This window comes from Hippopotamus amphibius, chromosome 13 (genome assembly GCF_030028045.1).
Source record: "Hippopotamus amphibius kiboko isolate mHipAmp2 chromosome 13, mHipAmp2.hap2, whole genome shotgun sequence".
NCBI lineage: Eukaryota > Metazoa > Chordata > Mammalia > Artiodactyla > Hippopotamidae > Hippopotamus > Hippopotamus amphibius.
Window position 1 is genome coordinate 48,526,871 of NC_080198.1, and position 20,321 is coordinate 48,547,191.

General features: G+C 40.0%; 1 non-coding gene across 1 annotated transcript; it reads right to left on the reverse strand.

Annotated features, from left to right (window-relative positions):
* Window positions 1-19,874: 19,874 nt before the first annotated feature.
* On the reverse strand, window positions 19,875-19,981 carry LOC130835438 (U6 spliceosomal RNA). Its single transcript, XR_009048922.1, has one exon. It is a non-coding gene; the product is annotated as a U6 spliceosomal RNA (small nuclear RNA).
* Window positions 19,982-20,321: the final 340 nt, after the last annotated feature.

Genomic DNA, 20,321 nt, shown 5'->3' on the forward strand with positions numbered 1-20,321 from the left:
TTATCTAGATTTCAAAACCCATGTCCTAATAAGGATCCTACACTGCCTCTCAGAAACGGATCCCCTTCTAGTTTTCAAGACGACTGTCCCACTTTTTGAAGGGGATTTGCCTTCTTTATTTTATAAGCCCCTGCTATCCTCCAGCCCCTGACAAGCATTAGTTCCCCGTGTACCCCGTTCTGTGCATCCACCACTGAGCATTTATCATATTATAACGAAGCATCTATCATAATACAGTTTTTACTCTCTAAACTAGGCAGGGATCATGTCTAACTATTATCTGTAGCCCTGATGCTTGACCCAGACTTTGGTACAGAATTTGCTCTCAAAAACAACTTGCTGAAGAAAGTCATGATGATTTACCTGTTTATCATTATCTGCTTCAGTGCTAGCTGACAGTGTCATTGAATAGTTAGCAACGTTTCCTGCTATCACCTTCAGTTAAACATCCTCATCCTTTGAGAAAGAGCAACGATAAACCTTTTCTTTTTGATACCAAATTTTAAAACAGTTCTCCACGTCTTTGTTATTTTAGGTTTCCCCTATAATATCAGTAACATTAATTAAAAAAAAGAAAATGAGATGCACAGAGCAAGAAAGGAATTTGGAACCAACTTCACATCCAGTTTAGTGATGTCAAGGATGGGGTGTAGGTGAGCGGCTCCAGCCTGTCTGAGCTTTTGAAGAAGACCGCTTTCTGCACTCCAAGAGGAACAGGTGCTCAGGAGCACCCTCCTTTCCTGGAAATTTAGCGGTGACATTGGGAAATACTGCCTGGAGGGCCCCTGGCTAGATTTAGAGCCACTGCTTTGCTTGCGATTTCCTTCTTTGCAGTAGCTGATGTAACTCCAGGATGCCTCCATGGCCACTGCAGTTCTTTTTGAACTCTCTTCAGAAGTTCACGCTTCTCGAGCTTCTCCACATCCCTCTGGGCCTGACCCCTCATCTGGACGTTGCTTGTTTGAATGTTCCTTGCACACCCTGTATGCACACAGAGGGAGGCGTGTGGGCAAGCACAAGGAATGGGCAGTTGGTACAATTCACGCTAGGTGCGGAAGTGAAAGAGGTGTAAGAGAAAAATACTCACAGATCGGCAGCTTATTCTTTAACTTTTTCTGTAGTGTTTCCAATATCACCAAAAAGCTGGCAGAATGCTGACTTATCTATGTTCCCCAGATTACATGGATCAATATTTACCCTTGACTGTTACATACACAGCACTTCTGTACTCGACACTTGCCAGCTGGGAGACCTTGGCAAGCTACTAAGCTGTGAGCTTCAGTGTTCTCCTGTGTATCCTGTGGCTCACGGTATTGACGGGAAGATTAGACAGATCACGCACACAGAGCACGCAGCCCTGTGCCTAACCCCGGGGAAGAGCTCAGTAAGATGGACTACGAGTGGGGACGTCCCTGGCGGTCCAGTGGTCAAGACTCCACACTTCCACTGCAGGGGGCATGGGTCAGATCCCTGGTTGGGGAATGAAGATCTCATGTGCCGCTCCGCCAAAAGAGAGAGAGAGAGAGAGAAGGCCAATTCCGTCATTGTGATTTGTACAACAACAAAGAAAATAAAGTGTTTTAAAAAAACGGACAACTAGTTATTACCATTATTAGTATTATACAGCACACTGGTGTTCCCGAGTATATCTCCATTCTCAGCTTAACTTTCTGTATTTTATCATTTTTGAGTTAAAGATATTTTAATTTAAAAAACAGATTAAAGGGAATTCCCTAGAAGTCCAGTGGTTAGGACTCCACATTTTCACTGCCAAGGGCAGTTCGATGAAAAAAAAAAAAGATTAAAATACATAAAAATAAAAAATAGATCCCAAATATCCACTACCATTACAAATCCAAATATTTTCATTTTTCATGTTCTTTTTGGTCTTTGTCCATATGTATTGGTAGCTTTTCTCCTAGCTGAGTCATTGTGAAGGAAAGTACTTTGGTGTCTTTAAAATGTTTTCCACTAGTGTTATACCCTGCAATATACTTCAGTCGCCTGAATTTTAAAGGTTCAAGTAACAATAGCTAGAGAGAATACCAGTGTTGTCATCTACAGTAAGTTACATAGTTCTTTGTTTAGATAATGCTTTGCAATTTTTCATATATGCATTTTTATTTAACACAGTAATCTTGGAAGATTATAATAATGGAATATGAATTACTGTAAATAACGCTGTTAAGTGCTTACTATATGCCAAGCTTATTCTAATCATCATTATACGTATTTGACTCTCATGGAACCCAAGTGTCTTATTCAAACTCACAAATCCAGTGAAACGTTGGAAGGAGTCTAAAAATCCAGATCCTCTAGCTCCTACTCCAGCCTTCTTTCCCATTTACCACCCCCTTCCAGAAAATCCCAGCTGTTGGGTTCTAGATCCTTTGAGGCATATGTTCCCTCTGGGCACGTGTGCTGCCATGTAGTTTTCTGTTTCATTTTTTCACTTGGATACGTTTAAAGCTTGCCTTCGCCACACATCTTGGGCACAGCCTCTTATCTTGGCAGGATCAGCTGGTGTAAACTGTAGGCACCTATGGTAGCATTTATTGTTCCAAATCTTCCAGACAAGTCTGACCCCAGTGCTTACACCAAGAGCAGGAAAACCAAGTATGTCAGCAGGAATGGTCTACCTTTCACATTAAAGATGCATTCTACTGGTGTCATTCATTTCTACAAGCACATTTCTTTTTCCCAGGGCACACTAAGTCCAAGTATCACTGGGTCAAGAGTTCTTTCCACATACAGCCTTCTCCTTTGGCGTTATTAAAACCACACTAATCAGCACCTGTCATTCTTGTTTAAAAGGTTCTAGACAGAGACTTAGAGTTGTGATAGCTATTCACATAGAGCCAAAGATGACTGCCATGGCATGGCGGAAATATATGGTCAGTCTATTCACTGACGTGCGTCCCAGTTTCCTTTTGGTCAAATCAGGACCTTTGGTGAGATGTTCTTTACTATTTTGCTTGCATCCTTCTTGCACTATGATTCTATTCTTGCCTCTTGAGGTATTCACCCACTACAACTACTTACTTTGTTAACTGACTAGTTGAAATTTAAAGAAATTCCATAAATGTCATCACAAAGACATTCCCATGGGAGCATCCCATGTGCCCATTTTCCTATTAATATAACTACCTTAAAGTGCTATTGCAGTTCTTTAGACTCTTTCTGTGTGGGTGCCTAAAATACGTTATTCATTCACTGAACACGTAAATTAAATATCAGCATTGCTAAAATTATAGACACAATGACTAATGCCCAGAGGAAGATACGTAAAATAGCATTAATTCAAAAAGGAGACATAACTTCTAAAACTGAAACTAAAATGCTGACAAGTATTTGGCCTTGTAAGTCCTACTTTATGATCCTTAGAGACTGGGAATTTTAGAATTTATCTTTTGTTTGCAAGAACCATGAGATTAAGAGAGCTTGTCATATTAAATTAATCAGACTTTTTGAGCTTATTAATTTGAAAAAGACACGTGTGGTACAACTGTGTTATAGCAGTAGAATACAATATGTTAAAATGACACATTGTTAAGAACTCTCTTAATATTGCTAATTAGCAATTATTTTATGCTTCAAACATGTTAGTTTCTATATACTCTTTGTTTCCAAACTTACCGCAAATTCGGCAATCCAGGTTCTATGAATTCCATTTTAAAATTCAGGAAATTGAGATTTAGTGAGTGACTAAAACATTGATCGCAGAATTGATATCCAAGAGTAATTCAGTTTTGGTTTTTTTTTTTAATGAACCAGTATACAGAAAACCACCTGCTTAACTAACTGGTCATATTTTATTTTCTTGGGTATATTTTTTAGGTCCTTCTTCCTTCCCTTCCTCCTTCCCCTTTCCCTTCCCTTCCTAAATGCAAACAGGATACATGACATAGATGGCAATTATAAATAAAAATATTAATTATAAACATTCATGTACAAATGATCCAGCTTAAAAGCAGAGCACTACCAAGACCTTTACTGTCTCTCCCTCGACCCACTACTGGGCTCCCTGGGGAGTTGCCTAAGACCAGTTAATGGAGAAGGAAAATGATAGTATCTTAGTCTGTTTGCACTGCTGTAACAAAATACCACAGCTGGGCAGCTGTTAAACAACAGACATTTACTCCTCAGAATTCTGGAGCCTGGTTTCAGAGACGGCGTTGACCCAAGTGACGTCACCCAATGATGATATGGCAGCTTTTGTGATCCCATATTTTCCCTATGTTAGGGTTTAAAACTTTTCTACATAAGAGAAAATCCTGGGTGGACTGAGGCAAAAGAGGTGAGTTAATGGCTGTGTCAGTCTGTCTCCCATGTACCTCTCAAAGTCCACTGTCGCCCTGTCTCTTGCACTTTCCATCCTGCTCTCTTGCTCAGGGAGGCTGACCTATATGGAATTCATCAGTGATCTAGGATTGCCAGATAAAATACAGGATGCAGAGTTAACATCTGAATTTCAGGTAAATAACAAATACAATTTTAGTATGTCCTATGAAGTATTTGGGATATGCTTACACTAAAAGTTTATCTGAAACTGGAATTTACCTGTGTGTCCTGCACTTTTAATTTGCTAAATCTGGAAACCCTACTTTCACCCACTCTGGTTTCTGGCTAAGTTCCACAACTGGGGAACTCCAGTAGGAGACCCACCAATGGGAGGTAGGGCGGGAGTCCAGAATATCTACTTTCCGGCTTCCCTTGGTGTGAGTCACCTTGGGCTGGCTTTGTTCCTTGACTGAAGCCCACTACTCCTTGTAAAGAGACTTTTTCTATGGGACTCTCGTTCCAGGCTCCAGGTACCAGTTCTTCCCCTTGATCCTGTAGGCAGAGGGACAGAGACAGCTCTACTGGTGTTCCTAGCCCTGTGTTACTGTCCTATCCCTGTGGTCACCTCAAATCTCACTATAGCTTTGCAAATAGTCTCTTTGTAAAGTAATCCTCCTTAAATTATCTTACTGAAGGAGTACCGACAAGACCAAACTCCAGGTACTTGCAAAAAACTGATTCTGTTGCAGAGTGAAAGATAAATGGAATTTAATCCTATAATTTCTTATTTAGTCAAATACCTTGCTTGCACTTTGGACCTATTGGAGTCCCTGATGTGTTTAGCCAGAGGGTGTGACTCCATCCTCATGGAACTTATAATCTAGCAAAGACATCAACGGGGAAGGAAACCAACTTTGGTTCACCACCTCTTTGGCTGTTTTATATGCATTTTCTTAAGTCACTCTCCTAACAGTTCAATGAAGAAGGTAACTTTTCAGGCGAGGGAAATGAGGCTCATAAAGGTTAATAGGAAATTTTAAGCATCTTATCCAAAGATTCACCATCAGAACATGCCAGAACCCTAGTTCTCATGAGGCTCACCTTCCAGGCACTCTTCTCGTCAAGATTTATTGAGCACATACTATAAGCCAGGCATTGTTCTCAGCGCTTTACATATATTTACTAGTTTAGTCCTCCCTGTGAGGCAGGTACAAATATTAACACCATTTTACAGCTAAAAAAATTAGGCACAGAAAGGTAATTTTCCTAAGTGGTTTCACAGGTGGGCTAAGTGGTGGGACCAGGATTCGTGCCCATTCAGATGGGCTCCAGAGCTTGCCTCAGTGTCATATCTTGCTCCAAATGAGGGCTGCTCTTCATCTTGTGGGTCCACCCCAAGAAACACGTGAGATAAGGCAACTGATGTGGGCATCTGGAGAAGTGGTCTGCATGGTGCTGGGCCAGGGTCTGTCTCCTGTGCAGTGAGACGCTGGGCAGTCCTGCCTGTGGTTATTCCTGGAGTTTGTCTGCACAGGGGATGGATGTTCTCTGGTTCAAAGGGTGCAGCAACAGCTGAGGGCTTCATTCCTCTCTGGTCTCTAAGCACCCTGCACACAGGATGGCCTACTGCCTCCAGCTCTCCCAGCAAGACCTCATCCTCTAAGCTTATTCTTCAGAATTGGGCTACAGCGAGTTTTCTGCCTCCCCTCAACTCCTGAAAGCCACTGAGTTATGGGAACTTTGGATTTTTCTCTGAACCTCAACTACTTCCGTTCCAACAGAGGGCGCGCATTTTCTTTCTAACAATATGAGACAGTCCAATTAAGGAAGGTTGTTAGGACAGAGAAAAGGAGAAGGATGTAAGAAGGAGAGATGCAGAAAAAAAACTAAGTTATTAGTATTGTTATTTTCAGATGGTACAGTTGTCTACCTGAAAAGCACAGGGAACTAACTTAAAGACCATTAAAACTCATTGCAAGATAAACAGGGAACTATATTCAATAGCCTTTAATAAACCATAATGGAAAAAACTATGAAAAAGAATATGTGTGTGTGTGTGTGTGCATGTGTGTGTGTGTATAACTGAATCACTTTGCCGTACACCAGAAACTAACACAACATTGTAAATCAACTACAAAAAAAAAAAAAGGTGTTGGGAAAATTGGACAGCTGCATGTAAATTAATGAAGTTCAAACATACCCTTTCACCATACACAAAAATAAACTCAAAATGGCTTAAAGGCTTAAACATAAAACATGACACCATAAAACTCCTAGAAGAGATCATAGGCAAAACATTCTCTGACATAAATTGTACCAATGTTCTCTTAGGTCAGTTTCCCAAGGCAATAGAAATAAAAACAAAAATAAACAAATGGGACCTAATCAAACTTACAAACTTCTGCACAGCAAAGGAAACCATAAACAAAACGAAAAGACAACCTAGAGAATATGGGAGAAAACATCTGCAAGTGATGCGACCAACAAGAGCTTAATTTCCAAAATATACAAAGAGCTCATACAACTTGACAACTAAAACAAACAACCCAATTGAAAAATGGGCAGAAGACCTAAACAGACATTCCTCCAAAGAAGAAATACAGATGGCCAATAGACACATGAAAAGATGCTCAATATAGCTAATTATTGCAAAAATGCAAATCAAAACTCCAATGAGGTATCACCTCAGATGGATAAGAATGGCCATCATTAAAAACTCTACAAATAATAAATGCTGGAGAGGGTGTGGAGAAAAAGGGAACCCCCCTACACCATTGGTCAGCACATAAGTGGGTGCAGCCACTGTGGAAACATTATGGAGTTTCCTAGAAAACTAAAAACAGAGCTACCATATGACCTAGCAATCCCACTCCTGGGCATATATCCAGAGAAATCTCTAATTTGAAAAGATACATGCACCCCTATGTTCATAGCAGCACTATTCACAATAGCCAAGACATGGAAACCACCTAAATGTTCATCAGTGGATGAATGGATAAAGAAGATGTGGTACATACATACAATGGAATACTACTTAGCCATAGAAAAGAATGAAATACTGCCATTTGCAGCAACATGGATGGACCTAGAGATTATCATACTAAGTGAAGTAACTCAGAGAGAGAAAGACAAATACCATGTGATATCACTTATATGTGGAATCTAAAATATGACACAAATGAGCCTATCTATGAAACAGAAACAGTATCATGGATGTAGAGAACAGACTGGTTGTTGCCAAGAGGGAGGGGGTTGGGGGAGGGATGCAGTGGGAGGTTGGGGTTAGCAGATTTAAGCTTTTATATATAGAATGGGTAAACAACAAGGTCCTACTGTATAGCACAGAGAACTATATTCAATATCCTATGATAAACCATAATGGAAAAGAATATAAAAAAAGGATGTGTGTGTGCGTGTGTGTATCTGAATCACGTTGCTGTACAGCAATAATTAATACAACACTAGAAATCAATTATACTTCAATAAAAATATATTGAAAATAAAACAAAATAAAAACAAATAACCAAAGGAAAAAACCCCCAAACTCATTAGAGAGTTCAATTGGGTGGTTAGTTAGAAAATTAAAATGTAAACGGTGATAAGTTTCCTCTCTACAAGTAACAAATGAGAAACACTGGGTTGGCCAAAAAGTTGATTCTTTTTTTCCGTAAGATGGCTCTAGTAGCACTTAGTTGTCTTTAATTTCATTCAAAACAATTTTGTTAGATTGTATTGTGATGGCTGTCCTATCAGCATGCATTTAAAAAAAGACTTAACAAAATTGGTGAATTTGTGTAGCCATTTTAATATTGAAGATAGAATTAAAAAAGCAACATTTTCAGCATATTATGCTTTATTATTTCAAGAAAAGTAAAAACGCAACTGAAATCCCCAAAAAGATTTGTGCAGTGTATGGAGAAGGTGCTGTGACTGATCAAACGTGTCAAAATTGGTTTGCCAAGTTTCGTGCTGGAGACGTCTCACTGGACGATGCTCTGTGGTCAGGTAGACCAGCTGGAATCGACAGCAATCAAATCTAGACATTAATTGAGAACAATCAACGTTATACCACACGGGAGAGAGCCAACATACTCAAAATACCCAAATCAAGCACTGAAATCACTTGCACCAGCTTGGTTATGTGAGTCGCTATGCTGTTTGCCTTCCACGTAAATTAAGTGGAAAAAACCTTCTTGACCATATTTCCACGTGCAATTCTCTACTTAAAAGTGATGAAACCATTCTGTTTTTAAAAGAAATTGTGATGGGCGATGAAAAGTAGATACTGTACCATAATATGGAATGGAAGAGATCGTGGGGCAAGTGAATTGAACCATCACCAAGCACACCAAAGGCCGGTCTTCATCCAAAGAAGGTGATGTTGTGTATATGGTAGGATTGGAAGGGAGTCCTCTAGTATGAGCTCCTTCTGGAAAACTAAATGATTAATTCCAACAAGTACTGCTCCCAATTAGACCAACTGAAAGAAGCACTCGATGAAAAATGTCCAGAATTAGTCAACAGAAAACACATAGTCTGCCATCAGGATAACGCAAGACTTCATGTTTCTTTGATGACCAGGCAACAGCTATTATAGCTTGGCTGGGAAGTTCTGATTCATCCACCATATTCACCAGACATTTTCCATTTATTTTGGTCTTTACAAAATTCTCTTAATGGAAAAAATTTCAATTCCCTGAAAGACTGTAAAAGGCACCTGGAACAGTTCTTTGCGCGGGAAGATAAAAAGCTTTGGGAAGATGGAATTATGAAGTTGCCTGAAAAATGGCAGGAGGTAGTGGAACAAAAGGGTGAATACATTGTTCAATAAAGTTCTTGGTGAAAATAAAAAAACGTGTCTTTTATTTTCACTTAAAAACTGAAGGCATTTTTTGGCCAACATAATATAAAGCAAATGAGGCCCCATTCAAACATCAAGGATACTTTTAAAAAATATTAAGAAACAGACTTTATAAAATTATGCAGAACTTACGTATAATAAATGAAAATAAAACACAGCAATAACAACAAAAGCTACTACATGCCTGATGCACACACTAGGCACTTAGTCTGTAACTGCTGAAACAGTAAATAGAGGACAAAACTAGAGATTTTAATAAGTGGTGAGAGGTATCTTGTTTCTGAACGGGGAGACGTATTACCAAACAGACGTTGAATGTCACCAAAATAATTATCAATTTTATTTTCCATACTCTGACGTTTGAAATGTGGGTCAGTGTGGGTCAGTCGGACAAGACAATGAACTCTCCTGAGTTTTCATGTCCTTGTCTTTACAATTTAAGTCCTCTCATGTAGTTGTCGAAATGACTAAATAATAAAATTGTCTTTGAAAGCTCTTTTTATAATGTGACTGATTACACACATACCCTTCGGTAAGAGAAGTCAGACTTGTCAGTACAGTCGTGTCACAGAAAGGGGTCACTCTGCTGGGATCCACACCAACATCCTGTTCTTTATCGCCAGGGACTCAGGCAGTCGCACACACTGCCACCTGTCCCCACAACTGCACAGGCAGCCAGGAAAACAGGTTTCAAGCTCAGGCTCCTTGACATCACTTAGAATGACCAGGGTAGGACACGTATTCAGTTTGAGGACAGCCTCAAGGATCTTTGCGCCCCGATGTGCCACTCTTTCAGCCTCTTCGACAGTGACAATGGCAGAACACTGCAGCTGACGCACCACCCCATGCACATTAAAAGAGAATTGTGACCTCCCAGAGTTACTGGGTTTAGTAGAAAACGTAGAGGAGTATGATCACATGGACAGATATTTTTAACTTTAACGTAGGAAAAAAAGTTGGCAGAAGAATCTGAGAGCCCTGTGCAGAGAATCCAACTGGAGTTTACATGACACCTAAACTGTCCTAGCCTCACCCCCTCCTCCATCCTAATTCTTGCCTCAAGATTTGAGTTCACTGGGGTGAGCACTTCCTTGGAGTCTGTTGTGAAAAAGCAGCCACCCCTGAAAAAAAGTGGAGCACATCAAATGCAGAACTGTTCCAAATTAGTCTTGAAGCTGGGAGCTGATAATGTAAATTGCCTTGGTAGGACCACCTAAAGGGAGCTTTCTTTGGAAAGTCTATTTTTAGCTCAGAGCCTGAGAGCAACAAAGACCCAGCAAGAAGACGGCTCCTGCCTGACAAATGATGGAACACACACACCCTGGAGTGGGCTTCCCATCCCCTTTCTCCAGCACCACACTTGGAAGGAGTAAGGTAGAACCTAAGGATTAAAGATGCCAGGAAAGGCTGTACAGCTTCAGTTTCTGACATGGTTGTGATCCCCATTCTTCTCCATTTCAGTGGCAGAATTCTTTATTTTAGGGGATTGGGAAGTGGTGGGGAACTTGAAGCACTGTCTAAGCACAGCACGCCATCCAGGAACATGATCGGCACGGCAGTTGCCCGTTTCTGCACCTCAGCAGCTCCCCTCACTAGCAGGTGAAGGACGATGCTGTCTTTGAATAGTTGTGCTTCTCCAGCCCCTTCACCGTTCCTGTGACCACCTCTACTCCTACCCTCTGTCCCCCTAAAAGTTAAACAAAGAAAAAGCTCTGAAGGAAAACGACATAGGACACCACCTTTTGTCTGGACCATTAAAATCAACTCCCAGATGGTTTTTCTTTTTCTTGTCCTGCTCATTCTTCTGAAAAGTGCCGAAAGGATATTTTGAAAACAAGCTGACTGTGAACCCCTTGCAAGTCTTCAAGCTCCTCCAAGAAAGTAATCATCTTTGTGTCCTTGGCTCTGGACCCAGTGCTGGGCCCACAGGAGATGCTGAACCAGTGCTTGCTTTATTGGGACAGAACGGAAGGTCTGTCCTTCACTAACACGCATGATGAAGCTTTCTCCTCAACCCAAGTGGAGGTCTGTGTGTCTCCCCACCTCCTCCAAACTTCCAAAGGCTGCATGATCTCACAGTTAGTCCACAAAACACAATGTTCTACAAGTATTTCTCTGGCAAGAAATTGGAATTACCTAACAAGGCATAAGTGGAAAGAAACAAGCTGGAAAACCTTCGAGTCCTGTGTAATAGCATCCCAGTAACCCACGGGAGATGCTGTGCTAAACAGCCCATCTGTCAAAGGTGTGCCTTAACTCCAAAGAGGACGTGCAGATGGCCAACAAACACATGAAAAGATGTTCAACATCACTAATTATCAGAGAAATGCAAATCAAAACTACAATGAGGTATCACCTCACACTGGTCAGAATGGCCATCATTAAAAAATATACAAACAATAAATCCTGGAGGGTGTGGGAAAAAAGGAACTCTCTTGCACTTTTGGTGGGAATGTAAATTGATACAGCCACTATAGAGAACAGTATGGAGGTTCCTTAAAAAACTAAAAATAGAACTATCATATGACCCAGCAATCCCACTCCTGGGCATATACCTGGAGAAAACCATAATTCAAAGAAACACATGCACCCTAATGATCACCACAGCACTATTTACAATAGCCAGGACATGGAAGCAACCTAGATGTCCATCAACAGACGAATGGACAAAGATGATATGGTACATGTATACAATGAAATATTACTCAGCCATAAAAAGGAATGAAATTGGGACATTTGTAGAGACACGGGTGGACCTAGAGACTGTTATACAGAGTGATGTAAGTCAGAAAGAGAAAAATATCGTATATTAACACATATATGTGGATCTTATTTGCAAAACAGGAATAGAGACACAGACATAGAGAACAAGGGGGGAAGGTGGGGTGGGATGAATTGGGAGACTGGGATTGATACTATTGATCTATGTATACAGACTATTGATAAATGTATACAGACTATCATATACACTATTGATACTATGTATAAAATAGACAACTGATGAAAACCTACTGTATAGCTCAGGGAATTCTACTCAGTGCTCTGTGGTGACCTAAATGGGAAGGAAATTCAAGAAAGAGGGGATATATGTATACGTATAGCTGATTCACTTTGCTTACAGTAGGAACTAACACAACAGTGTAAAGCAACTATACTCCAATAAAAATTAATTTAAAAAAAGGCATGCCTTAAAGGCTGTTCTTCGAAATTGCTGATATTAGCTGCTTTCTGACAAACAAAGCAGCAATTTCACATAGTTCAATATAGTATTTACTGAGAGTCCACTAAGTGCCAAGGCTTGTAAGGGATATAGAGGAGGAATAGGCAGACCCAGTCCCTGCCTTCATAGACTTTGTAAGCCTCACATATAACATGTGCCTTGACCTTTGTGACAGTGAAATGTCAGGTGCGAAAGGAATATATAATGGAGGGGGAGGGGAAGGGAGTCACGTGGCAGAATCTGCTACCTTCTTGCCAAAATCCAAATTCTCCTTTTCTTCCTGGGAATGCAGCTGGACTACATTTCCCCACCTCCCTTGCAGTTAGGCATGGTCCTGGGATTGACAACGGAATGTGAGAAGATGTGATGTGTGCCAGTTTGGGGTTTAGTCCATAAAATCTCCCATATATGCTCCTCTGTGCTCTTACCCTGATCCAGCTGCCTGGGATGGAGGTCCTCATGGTGATCTTGGAAGCCATGTGTTGAAGAAGCTGACAACCACATCAGTCTGTTTAACTGAATTATCCTGGCTTGGATGGCTACATGAGGGTTTGAGGCATTTCTGTGCTGAAGTCTATTTGTTATAGCAGCTAGATTTACCCTAAATAATACAGGCGACTATTTAGTTTAAGGTCAGAAGAGGCCTGGTGGAAGTAACATTTGAGTTGAGACCTGAAAAGTGAATTAAGGTTATTTAGGCCATGCCCAGAGGGGAAAGTCAGCAGGGTGCAGGGCCAAGTCTATAAAGGTGCTGAGGAAGCATGTGGAGAATGGAAGGGAGTCCAGTAAAACTGGGAAGCAGGTGGCCTGAAACACACTTAGAGAGGAAGGCTGGGGCCAGATCCTACAGGATATTTTAGTCATATTACAGATCTGGGGTTTTCTTCTGGGGAAAAAAGGGGAATCTTTGAAGGATTTGAACCAGAGAAATGACCTGTTGCACAGAGCTACATGCAACCATTTTTCAGAAACATACATGTAACATTTCCCCTGCGAATGAGTGTGCTTGTGAAAATGAAACATAGTCAAATTACTTTCTCCTCCTTTACCAGTTCCTCCTCTCTACTGCCTTGCTGCTTGAGATTTGTGAAATATTAAGCAAAGGAATAAGGAGTTATTTCCTCCGACAGACAGAGGAGCAAGTCCAAGAAGGCAGAAGTGGGAAGCCTTTGGTGTCTCTGCATCCACAATTTTCTTTGTCTTGGTCTTCTTCCTGGAGTATACTTCCTCCACTTTTAATGTCTAGTATAGGGAGACAGATTCACTTATTGTTTTTCAATAATTTAATAACAAATATTTGGTGAGTGCCTACTATGTGCCAAGAACTGTTTTAGGCTCTAGAATTGATTAACAGTGAAAATGGAGGAGGCAAAGCTCATGTTTTGTGAATCTTACATCCTAGGGTATGAGATAAAAACATCACGTTATCATGCCAGTCAGTATAAGTATTGTGGGAAAAAATAAAACAAGGAAGCAACCAAAGAGTGACTGCTATTCTATACACATGTGCCATGGAAGGTTTTATTTGGAGATAACATTTGACCCAAGACCTAAATGAAATGAGAAAGTAAGTCATGGCAATATCTGGGGGAGGAATCTTTCAGGAAGAGGGAGAAGCAAAGGTGAAATGCCCTGGATGGGAATGTGTCTGGCATACAGGAAGTTCATGAGTATATCAGGGAAAGAGACAGTCAAAGAGACCCTTGATCCAACCACTCTTATTCCAGAGTGACTGTGGGCATCCCCAATTCTGCACCCCTTTAAGGACAACATCAGAGGCTTAGCACTACAGGATGGGGGGATAGACGTCACTAAAGTAACCCAGACAGCCACTAGACAAAAAATCAAATAATAATTCTAAGAAGGGGAGTACCTATATCCAGCTACAGTTGTTACAATATTTTATCTAAAATATCCAGTTTCTAACAAAAATATATGCAGAATGCAAAGAAATAGGAAAGTATGACCCATATATCATAAAAATGCAGGCAATGGAAACTGCTTCTAAAAGAGACCAGATGTCAGATAAAATATAAAAAGACTTCAAAGTAGCCATTATAAATATGTTAAAGAACTAGAGAAAACCATGATTAAAGAAGTAAAGGGAGGTATGATAATAATGTTTCATCAAATAGGAAATATTACTAATAAGACAGAAATCACATTAAAAGGAAAAGTGGAATTTCTTCAATTGAAAAGCAGAATAAGTGAAACAAAAAATTCACTTGAGGGACCTAACAATAGATTTGGACTAGCAGAAGAAAGAATTAGCAGCCTTGAAGATAGATCAATGGAGATCATGTAATCTGAAGAAGAGAAAGAAAAAAATAATAAAGAAAAATGAACAGAGCCTCAGAGAAACACTGGCGCATTAAATGTGCCAATATGTATATAATGAGGATACAAGAAACAGAGAAGTGAAAACAGTAGAAAAAATATTGATGAAATAATGGGGATGAAAACATCCCAAATTAATGGAAAAACACTTACACATCTAGGAAGCTCAACAAACTTTGCGTAGAATAAATGTGCAAAGAGACACAAATAGACACATTAGAGCAAAAATGCTGAAAGCCAAAGATGACAAGAAAATCTGGAAAAGGATCAAGAGAAAAATGACTCATTATTAACAAGGGAACCCAGTAAGATTAACACCAGACTTTTCAGCAGAAATAACGGAGACCAGAAGGCAGTGGAATAACATATTCAAAGTGGTGGAGGAAAAAAACCTGTCAATCAAGAATCCTATGAGGGATGCCACCAACATAACGACATAGGTTGTTCCTAACTTCTCTCCTCCTCACAATAAGAACAATGAACAACTATTCAAGAACATGACACCACTGAGAGAATCTTAGAATGTGGAGGTGAGGCTGAAGCAGCCCTGCCCTCCCTTTACACCATAGAGACCAAGACAGACTGCATTAGAAAGGTCAGAGAAGTGGCTACATGCTGGCTGGAGGTCTAGCATTGAAGCACGTTTCCAGTGAGAAGCTCATGTGGCTAGGTAATTGTTTACAAAAAGGAAAGGCTAAACGAAATGATCTTTCTGAAATGTATTATTTTCCAGTCAGGAATACCTGAAAAGTGCTGTGAATAAGCTGCAGGAAGCAGGCTGGGGATTGCTCTGTTCCTTACTTTTCAGATGTTTGGTGGTCTAGAGTGCCAGACAAATTGTTGGAGTCCATTTGTAATGCATTCCTCATAGCCCTTGCTGGGACTTTGAGAAAGAAAACAGACACTTTTCAGAAGACTGCTTTTGGTAGGTAGCAGGCTAAATTCATACGAGTCTGATTTTATAGAGAAGGAAACTGAGATTGGGGATGTTCAAATGGCGTATCCAAGGACAGACAGCTTAAACCACAGGCAAGGTTCACACCCAGATCCAAAGCCCTGAGATTTTTCACTAAACCACGTTGCCTTCTTTTATAGGTTAAGTTAAAAAGCTAATCAAGTGTATTCCCCCAAATCGGTCCCCAGATGTCTGCTCAGTGGAGTAACTGTATTTTCTCAGGCAAAACCCATTGCATGAAAAGACTGAGCATAAGGCAGAGGTCAGCAAATTTTTAATAAAGGGCCAAATAGTAAATGTTTTAGGTTTTGTGAAGCTTACCGTCTCTCATCCCAACTACTCAACTCTGCTGTTATAGTGTGAAAGCAAGCTTACTGCAGACAGTATGTAAACAAATAGGTGTAGCTGTATTCCAGTGAAAGTTAAGGACACTGAAATTTGAATTTCATATAATTTTCACAGTATGTTTCTCCCCCCCCCGACCATTAAAAAATATAAAAACTATTCTTAACTCTTAGACTGTACAAAAACAGGAGGAAGGTAGAATTTGGTTTGGTTTGCAGGCCATAGTATATGCACACACACCCACACCCCGCCCCCCCCCCCCCACAATGCTTTATAGTCCTCTGACAATTAAACTCCTTGAATATAAAGAAGAATTTTTCTCATGCTGAATTTTCAATCTTAATGCAACACACAGTAGTGAAATAGCAGTGTTTTAGAATAGGTAGAGAAGATATAGAACATGACAGCAATAGTAGGAAAAAAAAGAAACCAAGTGACCAGCAACAAGAATAAAAAATGAGATGCGCTGAACTTCTAGAGCACAGCTGGTTATGCACAGGTAATGTGTTTATCAATTTGTTGGAACAATGCCAGGCTTATGTATGTGTTTAATTTAAAGCAGTCTCAAATAAGACTTGTGGATTTTATAGAATTAATATTTTAGGGCAATAATTTAAAATGTCAAGATTGAACAGAGACTCATGTAAAATGAGTATAAGAGAAAAAGGCCTTTAATGGGATTCAATTATTTTGCTGTTTGGATAGTGTTTTGGAGTGAACTCAATGGTTAAAGAAAAAAAGAAGAGAGAAGAAAAGGAGTGGGTTTTATGAATGTCTGAGTGATAAGGGTTGCCTGTGGTTGGGAAACCATTTCTCATATTTCATGTTCAAAGAACTGAATTAATGATAATAACACACAGTATTTGTGTAATATTTCATTATTTATCAAAAGGCTTCCCCATATGGCATCTTATTTAATTCATGTACATGCTTTGCTGAGGTAGGTGTTTCACTACTTCAATAATGAAAACTGAGGCTTATAAAGTTTAAGCAATTTCCAAGTGATACATTTAAGGACTTGTGTTTAGAACTGGAACTCAAATATTTTCTGATTCTTAGTTGACTATCCTTTGGTATGTTGCTAGGTATTACATGAAAAAGAAAGTTCTATAAGCAAACTATTTGAAAAATGCTGGGATATACTGGTGTCTGTTTCAGCACTCCCCAGAAATTTTCATTAACTAATGTGAAATATAAATTCCCAAAAGGAGAATATAGAATGTGGTGTTTCCCAAATTTATTTGGTTCTAGAATCCTTTCTAGTCAAGAGCTTGTGTTTCACATGGCTGAATTAGAGTTAAGATTAGGCAAAAGTACCTAAACCTCTCTAAGCCCCTGTGTCCTTGTTTCTGAAAAGGAGGGCTAATGATAGCTTTTTCACAGGGTGGTTGTAAGGGTTTAAAGAGTTGATGCACTTGGCCCAGTGTCTGCTACATATAATTGCTTAATTACATGTAATTGCTGAATCACACTTAATTGTTTGATAACTGTATATATATATCAAGCACAAACACTGGCAAATCCAATCTTTTTTCAAAGATGAAGAACAATTCAGGGACGTCAAGTGATTCTCTCAAGGTCATGAGGCATGCAAGAGAGAGCTGGAACCCAGACTCAAGTCTTCTAAACCCAAGGGCAGAGTTTTATTTACAAAAACAAGAAAAATGAAACCAGATATCCTTTTTGATATTCACGTGTGAATGAAAACTGGAAGATCATGGTCCTTACCTGGGTTTTTTAAAGAGACAAAATAAACATCTGAATATTTGGCAAGAGTGGGATGTCTGGCTGGTATTTTTGCTCACTTTCTGTCCGAGGGATGCATTTTCCTCTTTGATGAGATTGATTTGTGACTCCCTGCACGGCTACACCACTGATCTCAATTTAACTACACAATTTGGAAGAGCTGGGGCTGTGCCATTTTCCCAGAAAATGATTAAGACAAACTCTAAGAATATTGTGAACTTTATCAGGAAAATCAATTCCTCTAACAAGGAAGTGAATCACTATTGATTTTTTTCCTCTCTAATTGGACTCGGAGCCCTGATAGCTTTTCATAAGTGGTGGCAGCTTGCTTTCAGCAAATGCATTTTTCACTTTGCAGTGGAGTATAACATGTGACACTCTTTTTGTTTCTCTAATTTGTTCCCCAACTTGAAGGTGAACATGGAAGCTTTCAGACACCCGCTATTCACAGTGACATGATGTTCATTAGACTTTTGCTGCCCTAAGTGCACAATTTCTGTGTTCCTGTAATACATGGAACAGGAGAGGGGTGGAGATACATGGAGGTGGAGGGGGTTGGTACAGAGCCGATGATGCACAATAAGAAAATGGCTAAGGTGTAACTAAGGTGATTAGTGAAGCAGCAAGCCATACACTTTCTTTTTTTAAAATTAATTATTCAGTTTATTTATTGGCTGTATTGGGTCTTTGTTGCTGTGTGCAGGCTTTCTCTAGTTGCGGCGAGCAGGGGGCTACTCTTCATTGTGGTGTGGGGGCTCCTCATTGCGGTGGCTTCTCCTGTTGTGGAGCATGGTCTCTAGGCACATGGGCTTCAGTAGTTGCAGCACATGGGCTCAGTAGTTGTGGCTCACGGGCTTGGTTGCTCCTCAGCATGTGGTATCTCCCTGGGGCAGGGATCGAACCTGTGTCCCCTGCATTGGCAGGCGATTCTTACCCACTGTGCCACCAGGGAAGCCCAAAGCTATACCCTTTCAATCCAAGCTGCTTACGTGAATGTGGCACGTAATTCACAATATTTGAATTATCTAATGGTACAAAAAAGAAAGCTTCCAAATTATTTTTATCAGGCAGATACACATTCTTTAAAAAGTCTGCCACAGATAGCACAATAGAAAAAAAAAAAACAACTACAGACCAAATTTAGTTATAAATATCCATGCAAATGTCTTAAAAGTGTAGCCAGTGTATTTCGGTGTGCTTGCTGTGCCTGACGCTTAGGAGATGTAGTGATGGACAAGTTGCAGTGCCAGTTCTCCAGCAGCCCAAATTTAGACTAGGGGACCAAAGCAGAAAAATGATTTTACTACATAGTAGAGTAAGATAAGGACTGTCGCAGATGACACGGATATTGCTAGGGAGGCTCAAAGATAGGCACCTGGTAATATTCGGTTTGGGCATATGAATAACAACTTGGAAGAGCTGCTCTTTGAGTTGAGGGGTGAAACATCATGACCGAGGTTCTCAGTTCTGCCCTTGTCCCGTCCAAGTCCAAATCCCGAGTCTGGGACTTAATTATTACATGCTGTTTAGCTGGCCCATCTTCACATGCAAGCTCATCTTTAGAGGCTGGGTACCCTGAGGAATACAGGCTCATACTAGGTTATTCTTGTTGGAACTGATCACTTTCCTTATGTACTTGTAATGGATAGCAAACACACCCACAGTTCTTTGCAGCTCCTCCTACTAAGAGGCAGAATCTGTTTCTTCATCCCTTGAATCTGGGCTGGCTTTGCCATTGCCTTTGACTAGCAATGTGATGAAGATGGCAGTGTACCAGTTTCACGTCTGGTCTTTAAGGGGTTTTACATTTCCACTTACTGTTCTTCTTTTTCTTTTCTCTGTTTTGTTTGTTTTGCTAAGACTCTTATTGATATTTACTTTTTTAATAGGATTACAGCGCTGGAAAGGGTCTTGGAAATCTCGTCCTCATTCTTTTTTTTTTAAATTTTATGTTGGAGTATAGTTGATTTACAATGTTGCATTAGTTTCAGGTGTATTCAGCAAAGTGATTCACTTATACAAGTGCATGTATCTATTCCTTTTTGGATTCTTTTCCCATATAGGTTATTACAGAGTGTTGAGTACAGTTCCCTGTGCTATACAGTAGGTCCCTGTTGATTATTTTATAGAAAAATATGGAACGCTACACGAATTTGCCTGTCATCTTTGCTCAGGGGCCATGGTAATCTTCCCTGTATGGTTCCAACTTTAGGATGTGTGCTGCTGAAGCAAGCACTCATCATTCTTTTAAGCATCTGAGAAACTTCTTCTGAATTATCACCACTGCTCTTATGATAATTTCACACACACATTCCTAGCCATAGTTTGGTGCAGGCTTTGGTAAATTTCTGGAACTGTCCAGCCTTCCCTTTCATAGTGGAGAAACTCACCCATTTTTTAAAGATTTATATGTTATTGAGGTACGTAAGTTTCATGTGTACAACATTATATTTCTACCTCCATATATCCTACAGTTTGCTCACCACCAAAAATTTAGTTTCCATTCATCACCATACAGTTGATCCCCTTTACTTATTTTGCCCTACCTCACTCCCCCCCACTCTAGTAACCACTAC